Below are 18,158 nucleotides of genomic sequence, written 5' to 3'. Positions count from 1 at the left end.
ACCATTAGCAATTCTCTTGAGAACTCATGGGGGAAAGGTGGGGGTCCCAGAGGACAGGAGAAAGGTAAACGATAGCCCCCATCATTAAAAAGGGGAAAAGGAGAATCTGGGGAACTATAGATCAGTCAGCGTAACTTCAGTATGTGGAAAGATGCTGGAAAAAATGATAAAATAACAATTTGTAGGGACCTAGAGGACAGCAGGGTTATAAGGAACAGCCAACTTGGATTTGTCAAAGAACAAATCACGCCAAACTAACCTAGTTTCCCTCTTTGACAGGGTAACCAGCCTAGCAGATAGATCACATCTACTGCTCCCTCCCCCAGTCTGGCCTTTAGTGAGGCTTTTGACACAGTCTCACAGGACATTCTCGTAAGCAAACTAAGAAAATGTGGCTTGTGTGAAATTACTCTACGGTGGGTGCGCAACTGATTGAAAAACCATACTCAGAATAATTCTCAATGCTTTGCTGTGAAACTGGGAGGACATAGCAAGTGGGGTCCCACAGGGGTCTTCCTGGCTCCAGGACTAGTCAATATTTTCACTGACGACTTGGATGATGGAGTGGAGGCTACGCTTCTAAAATTTGCAGATGACACCAAGCTGGGAGGGGTTGCAAGTTTTGGAGGACAGGATTAGAATTCAAAATGACCTTGATAAATTGGAGAATTGGTCTGAAATCAATAAGATGAAATTCAATAAAGAAAAGCACAAAATATGACATTTAGAAAGGAAATATCAAATGCACAACTCTATATTAGGGACTGGCTGGGTGGTAGTACAGCTGACAAGGATCTGGGGGTTAGAGGATCACAAATTGAATATGAGTCAACAATGTGATGCTGTTGCAAAAAAGATAAATGTCACACTGGGATGTATTAACATGCGTGTCACATGTAAGATCCGTCAGGTCATTGTTCTGCTCTACTTGGCACTGGGGAGGCCTCAGCTAAAGAACCATGTCCAGTTTGGGGCACTGCCCTTTAAGAAAGACGTGGACAAGTTAGAGTGAGTCCAGAGGAGAGCAAGGAGAATATGAAGTTAGAAAACATGAGCTGTGAGGAAAAGTTGAAAGAGCTGGGCATGTTTGGTCTAGAGAAGAGAAAACGGAGGGAGGACACAAGTCTTCAAATATAAATGTTTGTTACAAAGAGGATGGAGATCTTTGTTCTCCGTGTCTGGGGGTAGGACACGAAGCAATCAGCTTATTTTGCAGCAAGGAAGAGGCATGGTAGGTATTGGGAAATCCTTTCTAACTCTAGGGCTAGTCAAGCTCTGGAGCAGGTGAGTGGAATCCCAGTCATTGGAGGCTTTTAAGAGCAGGTTAGACAAACATCTGTCGGGGCTGGTCTAGGTTTACTTAATCCTGCCTTAGAGCAGCGGGCTGGGCTAGATGACCTCTTGAGGTCCCTTCTAGCCCGAAGTGTAGAAAAGGGTGAGGGTAAGAATCTTTAGATATGTTCTTGGCCTGGTTTTCTCCTGTGCTACACGGGTTGGTAGCGATGGCGTTACACTGGAGAGTGACAGAGGAGACTCACCATTAGTAAAACATCAAACATACATTTCTAAATACCTATCGTCACAATGCAATAGGGCACTTTGGATCCTACAGCAGCGCTAATTAATGCACGGCCCATGAGGCTTTGCCTTTTGCCTTGCTATGTGTCCAAGCTAGGCATCAGCTAGCATTATGGCAGAGACTATCAAGTCTTGCCGAATTACAAAATGGCCGTAGACTCCTGGAAACTTTGCCAGTGGTTGCAAGTAGCATCACATCAGCATGGCTGGAGGGTTGCGTTGGAGCTGAGATCCACCTGCATGTGTTGCTTGCACCTTGGGAGCTACATGATGAGCCAGCATCCGATTCAGAGGCCTTCATTTGCATGCAGGTTAGAGCTCTCCGGCCAAAGTGGGCAAGCCACCAGCGTGCACGTGCAAAGCTGCATTTCTGTGAGCAGGTCATGCCCGTCTGTTTGCTCAGATACACCGTTAGCTCCATGCACCAATAGACGCAGGACCCCCTTTTACAGGAGCAGCCAGCTTAGTGTGTGTAAAAACACAAACCAACCCACAAGCATGCGGAGCTGGGCCCCTGGGATGAAAATCTGGTCTTGGCTAATTGGTGATTGTGTCAGCGCATTGGGATCACAATATCCAACTGAAAATGATTTAAAGCATTGAAAACATGCCTTGTAGTGAAGCTCAGTCTGTTTAGCTTGACGGAGAAGGTTACGGGGTGACTTGATGACAGTCGATATGTCTACATGAGGAACATAATTTGATACTTGAGGGCTCTTCCATCTTGCAGAGTGAGGCATAAAAAGATCAATGGCTGGAAGTGGATCCTGGACACATTCAGACTAGAAAGAAGGTGCCAGCTTTTAACAGAAAAGGTGATTAACCATTGGAACAACTCACCAAGGGTTGTGGTGGCATCTCCAGCACTGGACATTTAAAATCCAGATTGCGTGTTTTTCTACGCAACCTGCTCTAGTTAAAAGAGGAATAAACTCAGGGCCATTTGATGGCTGGAGCTAGGCAGGAGGTCAAAGTTAGCTGATCCCAGTCACCCCTTCTGACTTTGTAATCTATGAAACTGTAACACTTCTGCAACTGGACACCCCCCAAGAACTCTACCTGAGGTCAGAACCAAGCCTGGTCCCTCCCCTGCCATATTTTCCTTTGACCTTTCATGTGATGTCCACAGCACTGGACACGCACGGACACTGTAAAACCAAAAGGGGATGAGATCTGGCCAGGCAGGTTTCTTTTTTCCAAACTGTTGATACAGATAGAGGACAAATAGCAACCGAGCAGTAGAAACCACCTCGTTCAATGCACCCAAGTGACAGCTGAGCAGAGATCGGGAGAGGGGTAAGGCGAGGAGTCACACCAAGTGTAGGATGAGTCAAATATCCAAGTTTAGAAAAGCTTGTATGGCTTATTCTGGTCTTTAATGTTCTTATGTGCCAGTTGCTGGCCCCAGACCCTTTGCAGTTTGTTTCTCTGATGCTGATATGGACCATGCTTATCTTCTATACCTAAACAAACCGACTTTGGAATGAGGAAATGGACCAGAGTGACACAGTTTCAGATGGCTCTCTGACTATGGGCCCCACGCCATTTTGTTGGGGATTTTTCTGAATCTCTCTGCAATTTCTGAATAATTTTAGAAGTGAAATATGTTCTTGAACAACCGATTTCAAAGCAGCCTGCAGAATTAGGGCCAGAATTGGGCTGCACCATAATTGGGCTCTGATGTGGGCTACCGTATCTGATCATCTTAAGGTCAGGAGCACTGTGGGCTCAATGACTCTTTCATATGCAAGGGCAGCAGCACCGGAGAAATGGAAAGGATCTGCACAACTGAGAAGTCTCCCACTGGACCGGATCTGGAAGAGGCAAGAGCAACTGAATTAACATGGGACGTTTGTTTCTAAAAGCAGGGAGCCAGATGAGGTTCAGGGGGCTTGCTGGAGAGGTGAGAGGGGTATGGGGAACCCCTTGTTCTATGGGGTCCTTTCTCTCTCTGTCTCTATAGCCCTAGTGGTTGAAAGGAGCAGTGCCCATGTTGCTAAAGAGGGGGCAGCTCGTGCTTCAAGAGGGTCACAGGAGTAGAAACCCAGAGAAACAGAATTTTTTGTTTTAAAAGTACAAATACACACCCCCCCCCCACTCCTTCCGTTCTTCAGTGATGGCTATGGCTACCCACCTGTCCCTATCTGTCTCACGCCATTCTACTGGGTGCGACAGGGCCACAACATCATGTCCTAATCTCATCCCGCTTGCCTCCCTTCAGGTGCGTTCTTACTCTCCTGGATCCTGCCTTTCCCAGGCTGCCAAGCCACCTGGTTCCTGCATCGCTGTTGCACTGGGTGAGTTAAGTCCTGTCTATGGGAGGCAGTTGTACTAGGTTAAAGGCTTTTTGCCTGTATGAAAACTGGAACTGAAATAATGACATGAATATTTTCAAAATAATGCCCCCCCTCTATTTTGCTCTAACATTAGTAGACTGATATAATTTGTCAGTCAAATAGTTACTGAAATAAGCGTTGAGACAAAGACTTGCTCTGAAATAATGAAAGGTGTGAATTACAGCCCATGTAGTTATTTTGGTGCCAGTTTCCAAGTAGCCAAACCCTAATTTAAATTGGTTTCAAAAGCAGTTTAATCAAACTGATGCAAACCCCTGTGTGGACATTCTCAGTTGGGCTTAGAGTGGCATGTTTTAGTTTAGTTTATCCAAACCAGAATAAGTGTGTCCATACAGGTTTTTGCTCTGGTTTAACTACATAGATTTAAAATCACACCTTTAGTTAAACCAGGGTAACGTTCTGGGGTAGAAAAGGCCTTATTTGGTGCTCTCTGCTGCTCTCCTGTCCCGCTTCGTGCTCCCCTTCTGACCTTGTGTGACGGCCATATTAACGATTCCAATTTTCCGCTTTTTATGGTCCATTTCAGCTGCTAGGTACAGAGCTCGCTAGTGGCTGCAGTGCTCAGGTAGCAGAGCGGCGGCTGGATCTCCGCTGGTTTCTATCTGGCAACTGTTCCGTGGGGACAGTACAGATTTTATAGGGCGACTGAGCTCTGCTATCTAAGGGTTACGAAACGGAGCAAAGTCTATAACTTTGCCAGCCTGGCGACTGGGTGCGTTATTGCTTCCCGTGGGCTGGCAGCAAGGGTTTCGTCAATGGAGAGGAGAGGGGAAAGTAAATACCTCCAGTAGGACATGAGAAGTTCAGTCTTTTCAATCTGCTTTTAGCAAGTATGTCTGTGTCCTCTGCGGTTTGTAAGGAGGAGTTAATCCTGTTTGCATTAACGTATCTTTGCCTTTGACATACCAAAGGAAATAGGTCGGTGCTCTGTCCTCGCCCTGGTACTGTTTGATCTGATGAAGGTTATACAAGAAGATGTTTAGTTAAAGAACACAGCTCCCCACGGGGTCTGGCATGAGGAATTCACTTGGTTTTGTGAAATCCTGAAGGGAAGCCATGAACATCCTTTCCATGGGTTCCAAGGCCTGAAGGCCACGTTACTGTTTGAGATGAATCTACTCTTCCATATTTGGTAGCAGCTGCAACCTCAGTACAAAACAGCAGTTTGATCCAGCGTCCAACCTGAGTACCGTACAGCTCGTCTTCATCAGCATTGCCTGGACATGTGCAGGGTGGTTGTAGCCATGTTGGTCCCAGGACATTAGAGAGACAAGGTGTGGGAGGGAATCTCCTTTGTTGGACCAACTTCTGTTGGTGAGAGAGACATTTTGAGCCTCCATAGAGCTCTTCAGATCTGAAGAAGAGCTCTGTGTAGCTCGAAAGTTTGTCTCTCTCTCCAACAGAAGTAAGTTGCTTGTTCCTGCTGTTCGGTGCGAAGCCACATGACTGTTACAAACATATAGAGGAGTCAATATCTAATTCTGAGTTTCAACACAAGGGTCTTCTTCAGTGACCAATATAGTGTATGTGCAATATCTGGAACTGGGGCTGTCCGAGGTACACCCAACATGAAGTTCTCCCAACTAATTTGAGAGCGTTCCGTGGTGCGTAAGTTGGGGTTACATTGTTTCCATAAGAACAATTTGGTTCCTGAGGTCTGGATCAAAAATGGCAAATAATTAAATGAACTAACGATTGGGCTGTGCACTCACTGTGGTAAGTCTGTGCTGTATTTGTGGTAAGAAAGGTACAATGGCCAAAATGGGAAATTATTCCAAAAACAAATAAAGTGTTTATTAAAGGAACAATTTATTTGTGAAATGACAGAGTAAACGACCTTGTTGCTATCTGTACTGTTACAGCACCTTTCGTTCACAACTCTCCAAGTGCTTCACAAACATTCATGTGTTCATTACAAAATATGAAGCAGGCTGGCACTCTTCTAGCTTCGCAGAGAGCTGGGCAAATCAAGGCACAAAAAGCTTGAGTGACTTGAAAAAAGTGAGTGTGAATCATTGACAGAAGCAAGAATACAAGGTGGGGACCTTGATGCAAGTCCCTGCTCTAAGCAATTGGCAATTCCCTCTACCAGGGGACAGATGCTTTAAATTAAATGTCCATTAAAGCATGTCAGCACTGTGCTTGTCAGTTAGTTCCCTCGATGTGCTGGTTAAAGGTTTCGGAACATACAGCCAAGCTGCCCTGGAGCTGATTTTCAGAGAAGGACGTCTGTTTTTGGAAAAAAAAAAAAAAAAGGAGGACTTGTGGCTCCTTAGAGACTAACCAATTTATTTGAGCATAAGCTTTCGTGAGCTACAGCTCACTTCATCGGATCTGATGAAGTGAGCTGTAGCTCACGAAAGCTTATGCTCAAATAAATTGGTTAGTCTCTAAGGAGCCACAAGTCCTCCTGTTCTTTTTGCGGATACAGACTGACACGGCTGCTGCTCTGAAACCTGCTTTTGGAAACACTCGCTTGCTGCCACATATAACCGGGCTTTGTTGCAGGTGCAAACATGAGTAGTTAGATGTCTCGCTATGATCACGTTTTACAATCATAGCAATAGGAATGAGGGGAATTGCAAGAGGAGACCCTAGGGGACGAAGTCTCTCCTGTTACTCTCTAGCTCTCACTTGCTCAGGTTTCCTCGACTTAGTCTGGTGCTGCCTGTTGCAGGTTCACAAAGGCTGTTCCTCCTGACATGCACTGTCGCTTTTATTTGACTGTCAGGCTCTTGAGCCCGTTGGCAACTGCAGGCGGAAGGGGAGAAGAGGGGCCCCCACTTTCTCTGGCCCAGGGCCCCATAGAAGGGAAATCCGCCTCTGCCTGTGTGAGCCCTTTCAATAGCTGTAACCCTGTAAATTCCCGCCTGAGTGTTCCTGGGCAAAGTCCCTCATGCAGGTCTCCATCCTGGTGGCATCATCTGTGACCCCAGCAGCACATTGGAATCAACTTTGCATCGCTCTTTCAAGTCGGGCATAACAATCAGAGGAGCTTGCCTCTCTCCTGCCCACGTGTACAGACCGTGGTGGTGCTCATGCAGTAATGTCTGTCGGCCTCTGGGTTATTTCTCAGCCTGTTTTAATGACAAGCTTTAATTTCATATAATTTCATCATAAGGTCCAGCTTTATCCAGGGGAGTAAACCCGAGAGAGCCTGGGGAGAGAATCCTTCTGGAGAGACCGTTACAGAACTCAGGTTTTCCCTTATTTAAATTTATACCAAATCTGATGTGTTGACTATTTCTTATAGGGCAAAAGTCCATCAACCCCATCGCCCAGCTCCAGTACTCCATGCTGGAACCACCAGGGATCACCAGCGACTATACTGACCGGGATTTAAATATAAGCTCTCAAGAACCCTGCGGGGAGGCTCTGTAGACTTTGTCTGGCTGATGTTCCACTTAAGAGTCAGGTTCTTATGTTGGGCAGTGGGTGGGCAAGGACCCCTTCCTGTAGCCCAGGCAGGCGGGAATGCCAGAGCTAATGCCCTGGGGGTAGTGTGGTTCACGGGCAAAGTGAAATCAGATGCTTTTGCAGTGCTTGAGCTGCTCTTGCGCTGGTTGGTCTTTAGAGCATGGTTTGTTCCGTAGAACCACGTATTTCCTTCCCTTTTTTCCTCTGGTCGCAGGCTGCGTTTGCACTGATGGAGAAGCCTCTTGAGTTTTCCAGCCTCTTTCCCCCCTTCTCCCTGCCACAGAACATTGGCTCCAGTAACTCCAGGGCCGCTATGGGGCTGTCAGAGGAGTTTCCCAGCAGGCCGTCTGCTCTGCACTGTGGGAGTGGAGGGAAAGAAGGGGGTGGGGGTGGGGAGAGAGGGAAATAGCTAAGAGGAAGAGGCTGGGAAGTGTTGATGGGGGTCCACGGGGAGGTGTAGAAGGGGTGAAAAAGGGACACGAAGAAGAGAAAATAAGGATGGAAAAATGGAGAGGAAAATCACAACATTAGAACAGAGAAATGAAACCAAAGGAAATGGACTGAAAAAGGGAAGGGGAGAGAGACAGAAACAGGTGCAATGCAACAACCATGCCCAGGATATTGGGGCCCAGCTGCAGACCCATCACAGATGGGGCCTGTTGTAGCAATTAGTCTATTAGTCAAGTAATCAATTAGCCTAGTACCTTTCACCTGCTTTGGAAGGTAGGTCCAGTTATTTTCAATAAAGAACATTATATTCAGGTGCAAAAAAACCCCCAGCAGTGGTTCCACGACCCTCCTTGAAGAGAGACCTGGAGATTGCACAGGCTGTGGGGTGTAGGAGTAGAGAAAGGGGAAATGATAACGAGAGGATGAGAGAACCATCCCAAAGCCTTGGGGGTCTGCTCCTCAGCTCTTGGAAACTGGTGTCGCTCCTTTGAGTTCCATGGAGCTGTGCTGAGGGACAGCAGCTGTGGACTAGTGCTGGATCGTCTCTAAAGGTATCTCCCCCATCCTTGATCTTGGAAGTAGATCTGAAATCGCAGACAAAGTGACAGGCTTTGTTCTGAGAATTCCAGTACTTCCTACTTCATCTGGGCTGAAATACTGGGCCAAGCTGTCCACTTGGTATTCAGTTACTGTCCTCTCTGCTTCCACCCCAAACTGCTGGCAAGTGAAGGGATGCCCAGAAATTGTGGGGGGAAGGGACACGTGGAAGGATGGCCCCTGCTTAATGTGTCGGCCCATGTAGCTAATATCAGTGACACGTTCCAAAGCTGCACTTATGACTTGTTCACATGCATATTATTATTTTAACCTGTGCAGAGAGTCTGACGGGGATAAGGTGACACCCTGTTATTTAGATGTGGATTTTCTCCTATTGTTGAGCTGTACTGTGCCTGACTGTCCAAGTGAGGACTTACCCGATAAGATGACATCTAGTTAAGGACTGATCAAGTTACCAGCACAAAAGCATCTTTCTGACTTGATGGGCACTTAAGCTTAAATTCCTAAGAGATAAGAGAGAAATCTCCCAAGCTGGGCTTAGCAGCTGATGGAAAGCCACCAGGTTTGCCACTCGGAAGAAGACACTGAGAGGTAAGCGTCAGGAAACACATTTTTACATAAAAATAACGCCGAGGACAGAAATAATTCAGCACCTACAATTTCAGGGTGCACGTGGCCAAGTCAGTGACATATATGACAGGGACGATGGGCAAACCTCGAAACAGCCAGCTAAGCAGGCTCTCTGATGCCACAGGTCTGAGCTGATAACAGCCAGCTAAGCAGGCTCTCCGATACCACAGGTCTGAATAAGGTGTAACTACTTAGCCAGATACAGAGAGCTGAATAGAGAGAAATCAGTATTGAAGATGTAAAGATAAATTGGTTAGTCTCTAAGGTGCCACAAGTCCTCCTGTTCTTTTTGCGAATACAGACTAACACGGCTGCTCCTCTGACACCCTAAAATAGTATGTTCATTCCGACCTCATGTCAATCGTGACAAAATTGTGCTAGAACTAGAGTAAGAACAGCATTTCTTGCAAGCGTTTCAATTCTGGGTTTTGTCCAGGCTGGAAATATCACAGAAACACTGCTCCACTTCCAGTCCTGCTGGGGTTTGAGAAGGAAGGGGAATTAGAAATGACAGGGAAGAGAGAAAGAGGCAGGTAAGATTGTTTTAACAAACTAAATATTCAGCCCTTTAAAGAGATTCATGTTAGTTCCCTCCCTTGCACCTCCTGCAGTGAGTGTCTCTACTGTCTTCCCTTGAGAGCAGGTCATAAATATCAATCACAAACATTGGTGTGCCTGACCCAGAACACCAGCTATGAGAGCCGCTCGCCCAGCAAATTGCTAGTAGCAGAGCTCACGAGTCCTGGCTCTCAGTCCATTGCTCTGTCCATGAGACCTCTAGTCATGATGGACCTCATCCAAAACCCAGTGAAATCAACAGAAAGATTTCCACCGGTCGGAGTAGAGAGTGTGGGCAGCTGGATCAGGCCCTGTTTCCTCGGGATGCTGGTGTAACCTCTGCCATCGCTCAGCGTTAGGAACATGTGCCATGCTAATCACATGGGAAAGGTTCACAGTTAAGCATATGTGTCCTCCCCTCCCCCAGCAGAATTTACCCTTTGAGTCTCCACTTTCTCCCTTCCCCACGTTCATTCATCTCACTTTTTTTGCCAATTCCAATATATCGTTTTTTAGCCTGCTCTTCTGGATTTGCATGCAAGTCTCCCAGGCAGCTCTGCATGGCTGTTGAGTAAGAGTGTTGGCTCCGTGCACACGAGGAACATTCACTTGATACCTCAGACTCAGCGACTTGCCCAGACTTTCACATTTGTTAGCAAAATTATTTACATTGGAAGATGTCAGAAACCACACGGGAGTTAGTTTTACATCCCCACAATCAGCTCCATTTTAATCACTCCTTTAGTTTTCCCTCATTTTCGCTCCGAATTCTAGTATAGAAAGGCTGCCCCTTCTATATCGCCGGGGAAGGGGAAAGGCTCTAACAGCTCTTGAGACACCTACCACTGGACAACAGCCTAGCCAGGTGAGAGCACGAAACACCCCGATGAAGTGTCTCTGGCGCTATTGCAATACTAGGAAAAATAATTTTTTTTATACACTCTCAGGGACCGATTCTCTGCTGCTTGTACCTCGTGTGGTCAGGAACACCTGCCTCACGGGGCTGTGAAATGCTGAAATGTGAAATCATTGATTGGATTTGGTAGCATTTCACACCCACGTCGCCCTGGTAGCAATGAGATGGACATGGAGCGTCTGGCTTTGGTTATAGCTTTGCTGGAGCACAGATCTCAAATCATTTTATTGAATTAAGACCCATCAGATGGTTCTACCAAAGCGCCTTGTGCAGCCGTTAACATTGAACGGGGCAGGCGGGTGGCACCTAAACGTAGAAAACCACCTGCGAATGTAGACATTGCTCCATGCAACGTCCAAGGACCCCCCAGGGTTAACTCTCTCCACTAACTGCCTTTCTTCTGTTTACAAAGACCCCATGAGTGACGCTGATGCTTATAACATAGGGGGAGCTAACAGCTCATATCTCCTCCTATAAACCTGGGTCTGTATGGGGCAAGTTAAGCAGGTACCATAGCAGTCTCTCCTTTCATCCCCCCTGCCCCCCAAGAGCTGATTCAAATGCACCTTAAACTGTGCTTTCAAATTGTATTTCTATAGGTAAAATCATTAGGGGCTGATTCTTAGCACATGCTGGTTTTAGCCTTGGGTAACTCTTTTCACTTCAGTGTAGTTGCCCCCGATTACAATCCATGTGAGATTAGAATCTGGCCCTTGAGCTGCAGCGTTTGCTCTGCTGCAGTAATGAACTCAACCCAACAGAGTATTTCTGGGCATTTTAGCAGCGGTTCCCATTTCAGCCCCTCCGTTTGCACGTTGCTCGGTGGAAGGTTGGACACCACGGTGCTGGAGCCAAAGATGTTAAGGATTTGGTGCATTATCTTCTCCTTTGGTTGGCTGGCCGCGTCTCAAAGAACAGATGCCCTTGGGGCTATCCTGAAGATTGATCTTGGAACAATAGATTGTGGTGAGTTAATGAGCCTGTCCCGCAATGAGTCAAAGTCAGCTGTGCATGGAGTGAACGCCTCACGTTTGTGCAGAGCATCAGGCCGGTGTGGCTGGAGCGTTTGGCTGTGCAATGAAAGGGGAGATTGCCATTCTGTTTTCTATGCCCACCACCCTGAAATGTCCCCTTGAGGCTGCAGCCACGGGTTTCACTTTCGCTGCACCATGTGGCCATGAATTCCTGTGCTTTCTAATATGGGGACTTTAGGCCAGACCCATGGATTCAGTGTAGCAACCCGGTGCTGTTCTGTGGTGCAAAGGGTAGTAAAGCCTGTTTGTCTGGACGGGCTGGGCGCTGGGGAAATCCCCAGGTGGTGTAGAACCCGTACTGCCCCCTTGTGCAGCCCACAGTATGTGGCACATGGCCAAAGCACCAATGAGCTTCCCCAATTCCCAGATGCCAGAACGGCCCCTTGGGCAAAACTTAGAGAAGCCCTGCAGCTACTTTAAAGCGTGCTCAAGGCCAAGCTAGCCCTAGGATCATGAAGGTGGAAGTGCTAAAGGGGTATAAAGCCACCTGATATCTCGTGCAGAGCACAGTGCAGCCAGGCCTGAGACTCAAACGCTTCATATTTGTTTTTCCTTTGTTTGCTGTTTTCCGTAATCTGCAATAAAAGTTGCTCGCGTGGAGAAATGCATGTTCTGCTCTCCCGAGGTGGGACAATGTACCAGTGCCCACAGACAGAGACCTGCAGGTTCCAGCTATGTGATGGCCTTATGGGTCGGAGTAGAGGGTGAGGGCACTGAGTGTGGGCAGCTGAGTAAAAGCTATTTCGTGTCTAGAATTAAAATGCACACAGCAGATGATGGTTCAGGTTGAATCCCTGAACAGAAGTCTGCCACACTGTGTGACTGAAAAGAGTGCTGTAATTTGCCATATGACTGTCATCACAGGCTTCTCAGCCACACCTGTGTTTACTGGGATAGGACTGCCATGCAGCTGAATGATTTACACAGCATGCTAGGAGATCCTGAATTCCCTGACAAAAGATTCCCCGTTCTGCCCCCCATCTCCATCCCTGCTGATGAGGCATCTGTGCGAACCACACCTTGTCTCGTGGAAATATTCCAGCCGTCTCCCATGCAATGACTGAGAGCGACATTCTTCAGAAACTGACAACAGCTGCAACTAAAAAGCAGCCAGGTGTCAAACCCATCAAGGGCATTTCAGGGTGAGTTGAACAAGACCGTCAAGCATTATGGCAATGCTCTGCAGGTGAAATATGTTAGCTGTTAGTATTAGGTGTGGAAGCATCAGCCCAGAGGCAGAAGCAAATGAATCCGGAGCCATTAATAAGTGTGATTATAATGGAAAGCAGCATGCTAGTGACAAAGGCATGACTGGCCTTACAAACAAAGGGAGGTGCCATCACCTGAGGGCAACACAGCATGTGAGCTGCTGCTTCAGAGCAGGTGAGACGTTAATATTGTAATTCTTGCTTATTTTGCTAGGAAGTTCGTTGTAGACACGGCAAATTTCTTAACACAGGGTGGCCGTAGATCAGAAGTTCACTGCTAGATGTGCAAGGGACTCAAGGCGGATTGTAAATCAATGATACAGCATCACCCACGTCTGGAGACCTTGTTTGCATTTAGCCAGAGAACTGGAGAAGGGCAAACATAGTACTTTTGACCTTTAAAAAGGGGGACAAAGAGGACCCAGGGAATGACAGACCAGTCAGCCTGACTTTAACACCTGGAAAGAGACTGGAACAAATTATTAAGCAATCAGTTTGTAAGCACCTGGAGGATAATTAGGAAATAAGTAAAAGCCACCATGGAGTTGTCAAGAGCAAATCATGCCAAATCAACCTAATTTTCTCCTCTGAAGGGGTTACTGGCCTGGTGGATGGGGGCCCAGAAGACAGGGACACTTCGATTTTAGTAAGGCTGTTTGGGACAGTCCCAAATGATGATCTCATAAGCAAACTGGGGAAATGTGGTCTAGATGAAATTACTCAAAGGTGGGGTCATAATTGGATGAAAGACCGCACTCAGAGTAGTTACTGATGGTTTGCTGTCAAACTGGGAGGGTGGATTGAGCAGGGTCCCACAGGGGCTCTGCCCTGGGTCTGGTTCTGTTCAACATTTTCATTGATGGCTCGGATAATGGAGTGGCGAGTATGCTTATAAAATCTGTGGGGGACACAAATAAAACTGATCTGAAATCAACAAGATGAAATTCAATAAAGACAAGTGCCAAATAATCAAGAAGAAAAAATCAAGTACAAAATGGGGAATAACTGGTGAGGTGGTAACACTGAAAAGATTCTGGGGGCGGGGGGTGTGCGGAATAGCAGATCACAAATTGAATATGAGTCGGGTGCCAGAACAGGGGGGGCCAAGGGGCCATGGCCCTCCCACTTTTGAAAGTGGATGCGCCTGGCCCCTGCCCCTCCTCTTCCCCCAGAGGCTCTGCCCCCAGCCAGGCCAGCTGGAGCTGAGCTCAGGGAAGAGCGGCCCGGGGAGCCTGGGCAGCTGTGAGGAGCCATGGGCCCTCCATTGAGGCCTGGGGACATGAGCCAGGGGCTGCTCTTGGGCCCCCACCCAGGGCAGGTAGAGGGGCCCGCGTTCCCTGGCCCAGCTCCAGCTTCTGGCTTGGCTGAGAGGTGGGACCTTGTGGGGAAAAGGAGGGATGGGGCCTCCTGGCCCCCCCACTTTTAGGAAGACTCACTGATATCAGTCAACAGTGGGATGCAGTTGCAAACAAGGCTAATAGAATTCTGGGCTGTGTTAACAAGACAAGACCTTGGAGGTAATTGTCCTGCTCTGCTCAGCACTGGGGAGGCCTCAGCTGGAGTCCTGTGCCCAGTTCTGGGCACCCCACTTTGGGAGAGATGTGGATAAAGTGGAAAGAGAGTCCAGGGAAAAGTAACAAAAAGGATTACAAGTTGGGAACCCCCGTCCTATGAGGAAAGGTTAAAACCCCCTGGGAGTATTTAATTTTGAGGGGAAAAAAGACTGAGGGAGACCTGATAAGTCTTCCAATCTGTTAAGGGCTGTTTTAAGGAGGACGGTGATGAATTGTTCTCCATGTGCACTGATGGCAGGACAAGCAGTAATCGGCTCAATCTGCAGCAAGGGACATTCAGGTTAGATGTTAGGAAAAACTTTCTCCCTCTGAGGGGAGTTGAGCTCTGGAACAGGCTTCCGCGGAGGTTGTGGAATCCCCGTCGCTGGAGTGTTTTCAGGACAGGAGGGACAAACGCCTGTGAGGGATGGTCCAGGTTTACTCGGTCCTGCCTCAGCACAGGGGGATACACGTGATGGCCTCTCGAGGTCCTTTTCAGGCCTACGCTTCTCTGGTTATTGTAACGTGTCCCCTGTTTGTTTAGGAGTTTTTGACCTGCATACAAACCTCTGCACAGGCCATGGAGACGCGGTCTGCCAGTCACCGAGGGTTCTAGGTTTCTTATTTAGTCTGCGCGCTTCACGACAGGGGAGCATCTCTTAGTTCTGTGTCTCTACAGCACGTAGAACAGTGGGGTTTTGATCCCAGACCGGAGCCCTTAGATTCTGCTGCAATAACAAATGGAATAATCCTGACGGGATTTGTATCCCTGTAGACACCAGTCTTACCTGTACAGGTGCCGGCGCTCTCCTAACTCACCTGTTTTTATCCCATAGGGTAAACGTTAAAGATTTTCACCCCCCTGAGATAACGCTAACCTTCTTACCAGGGACTGGGCTCTTCATGGCTGTGTTAACTCGCATAACCATCGCTGGGAAGAGGTGAGTGCGATCCTGCCTGGGGTGTGAGACCATCTCATTCCTATTAAACAATTTGTAGGGAACTGATAATATTTGAAAATGAATAAGGTCTCCTGAGGAACCTGGGAAAATGCACCTTGTGAGCAGATCTATTGGATAAACTGTTTCCCAAGTTCCTTAAGTTAATGATCCCAGGAAGCTGATAAGGAATTAAAAACAATTATATTCAGGACAGCAAGGAATGCAACATGTTTCGTTCCCTTCTTCTGCAAAAATGTCTAACACCTGAAGTGCAGTGGCCAGCATGTGGCATGCTCTGCAGATGGATTAGCCAGAGCTGAAAGCATTTGGCAAGCAAGGGCTTAGTTTGGGCTTGAGAGCTGCAAAGTTAAGGAAGAGAAGGGGTGGTAACGTGCCGAGGGGCCCCCCACCAGCACCTACCAAACAGACTCCGAGTGTTAGTCACACCTGGCATGCCAAAGACCACCAGGCTGGACTTGTCTCTGGTGCATCCAGAGTCTGGTCTGGCTCCTCCGCCTGCCTTTCCAGAGGCACAGTGCATTTATCTGATGGAGACGGTCTCTTCCAGGGGAGCAGCTCTCACCACTCCGGCACTCGGCATTGCCTGCCTCGCTCAGCACGCCTGGGCTAGTGTGGCTCCAGTGTTCGCTCTACGTCCCTCGCCGAAGGGTATGTTCGAGGGTTCCATAAAATCAGGTCACCAGAAGATGAGCAAGAAGCAGGAGAGTTTAAAGGAGTTTTGTTGCCATGAGATAAACCGTCCAGAGCAGCGTTAGACGTGTAGTCTTAGACTCAATGCACGTGGACTCGAGAGCAGTGATTTCTTAACTGTTTCCCTAAGGCAACTCCCTGGGACCACCCCAGAAGCTCCCCCCCACCCTTTAGCAAGCTGGAAAGGTTGGGATGAGCAGCCCTACATTAAGGCATCCGAAGGAGGAGACCCGCTGGTGTGGACCCTGAACCAAGCAGCTCCCTTCTGGGTGCTCGTGGTCCCTCTGCAGGACGATGTCAGTAAAGAATTCACCAGGAGGTCACTGAAGTTTGCTCTGTGTAGCTTTATAGGTGGAAATATGGAAATCGCAGTGGCTGCGAACATGACCGCCAAGAACAAACAGTTGCAGGATGACTTGGGTTGCCCCAAATTTAGAGTTGGCAACTGCCAGATTTCTCTTGTTAGTATTAAAAACCAACCTCCCCAGCAGGTGAGTGCCTGAGATTTAGCCTCTGCTATGGAGGACAACGCTCACTAGATTTGCCCCTATTCATCATACTTAACTTTTATAACCATAAGGCATGTCCCCAGCTCAGTGAAAATCGGAGCACCAAGTGCTCGCCCAAAAGAGCAATGACCTTGTGCTGGCCCCTCGGTGCTGGCGTGAATTTCACCCACAGACGACTGACTTTATTTCCATGCGTATCCATCTGTGTGCACTGACATGACCTCCAGGGTGATGAAGCTTCTTCTCGGAATGGGAACCTTTTAGCACTGTTTAAAGCCAGCACAAAACACTTCTGACTCGTTTGCCAACTGGATTCCTCTGGTGCTGGTCCTCTGACCTTTGGCTTTGCAGCAACTGTTGTCATTTTGAATCTCTTTATTTACTCTGTTGATTTATTTCTTGGCCACCTTTGCCCAGCATGCTGCCCAAACTTGTGAATAAGTTCCTGGATACCACCCTTCAAAAAGCCTTGCCAGACATGGTCAGTCTGTTCACGTAGTTCATCAACGAACCATTGTTCCTCCAGAGAGTAACTGCCCAGGGGTGCTGTTCAGTAAAACATTCTCTTAATTTTTGTATTTGAAGTAGTACACTCTTTGGTAAAAGTAGATGTGCTCTAGTATTTGTCTGTTTCTGGTAACACCTGCAATGTGCTGGGGTCTGTACAAAGAGAAATGAAGACACAGTCCTTGTCCCAAAGTGCTTGTAATCTCAGACAAAGGGACACAGACACAACATTTGCCCACCATGGTCTCGATAGCCCTTTTTTTCTTCTTCTTCAAAATTTAGGCACGTGTTTACACACACGTTTGCAGCTGTTTAACTGGAGGTGTGTGACTCACCTGGTTATAGTCTGTCTACACTGCCAACTGGAGCTGCAGGGTAGACATACCCTCGCTAGCACAGCTGCAAACATCAGTGTAGACGCAGCGGTGCAAGCTCGCCGCCTGCTCCAGGGACCCTGGGTACATACTCCCGTTGCTGACACGTGCCACCACATTTACACTCCTATTTTTGGCCGATGTACTTTGCTGTGTGAACACTCATATTTCAGTTTAAATCAGGCTTATTTCAGTTCAGCTTAAATTGATTAGAAATACATTTAAGATAGCTTGGAGTGAGTATCCACACAGGGCTTTACCTAAAGTGCTTCAATTAAACCAGAGGAAGTCTGTGTGTAGATGGATCCTAAGTAAAACACGGCTGGTCCCTCTCTGAGACCCGTCTCCTCTGTCTGGAAAACTTTGATTTTGTTGGGACTGAACCGGAAGGAATGGCAGCTAATCTGTACTCAAGAGGTGAGATATTTGCCCCTGCTCTGGCCCCTTGCAGCATGGAAAAAGGCCAGCGTGGCATAAAGGGATCTTAAAAGCCTTGCAACCACCTTGGGAAGGATTCCCCCGGTGCAGGCATTGTGCGCACAGTCATAAGGCTGGCCCCCCAGGACCCTTGCACAAGCCCAGGTGCGGGGTTCTATTGATTCTGGGCATAGGGCAGTTTGGGGAGGCTGCTGTAACCTAGACAGGTCCCCCCAGGCTCTTCAGGCCCTGAAACAGCCCTGGATTGGGAGGGCAGAAAGGTGCATAAAGCCACCACAATCTCCAACCCCCCGGGCTGTGCGTTCTGTGCTGTGCCCCTGAGGGTACATGTACACAGCAAGCAGAGAGGTCTCGGAGCCCAGGGTTTGCAGACTCGGGCTCGTGCTATGGCACTAAACATTGCTGGGTGGGCGTTCTGG

This window comes from Natator depressus, chromosome 13, assembly GCF_965152275.1.
Source record: "Natator depressus isolate rNatDep1 chromosome 13, rNatDep2.hap1, whole genome shotgun sequence".
Taxonomy (NCBI): domain Eukaryota; kingdom Metazoa; phylum Chordata; order Testudines; family Cheloniidae; genus Natator; species Natator depressus.
This window is presented reverse-complemented; position numbering follows the sequence as displayed.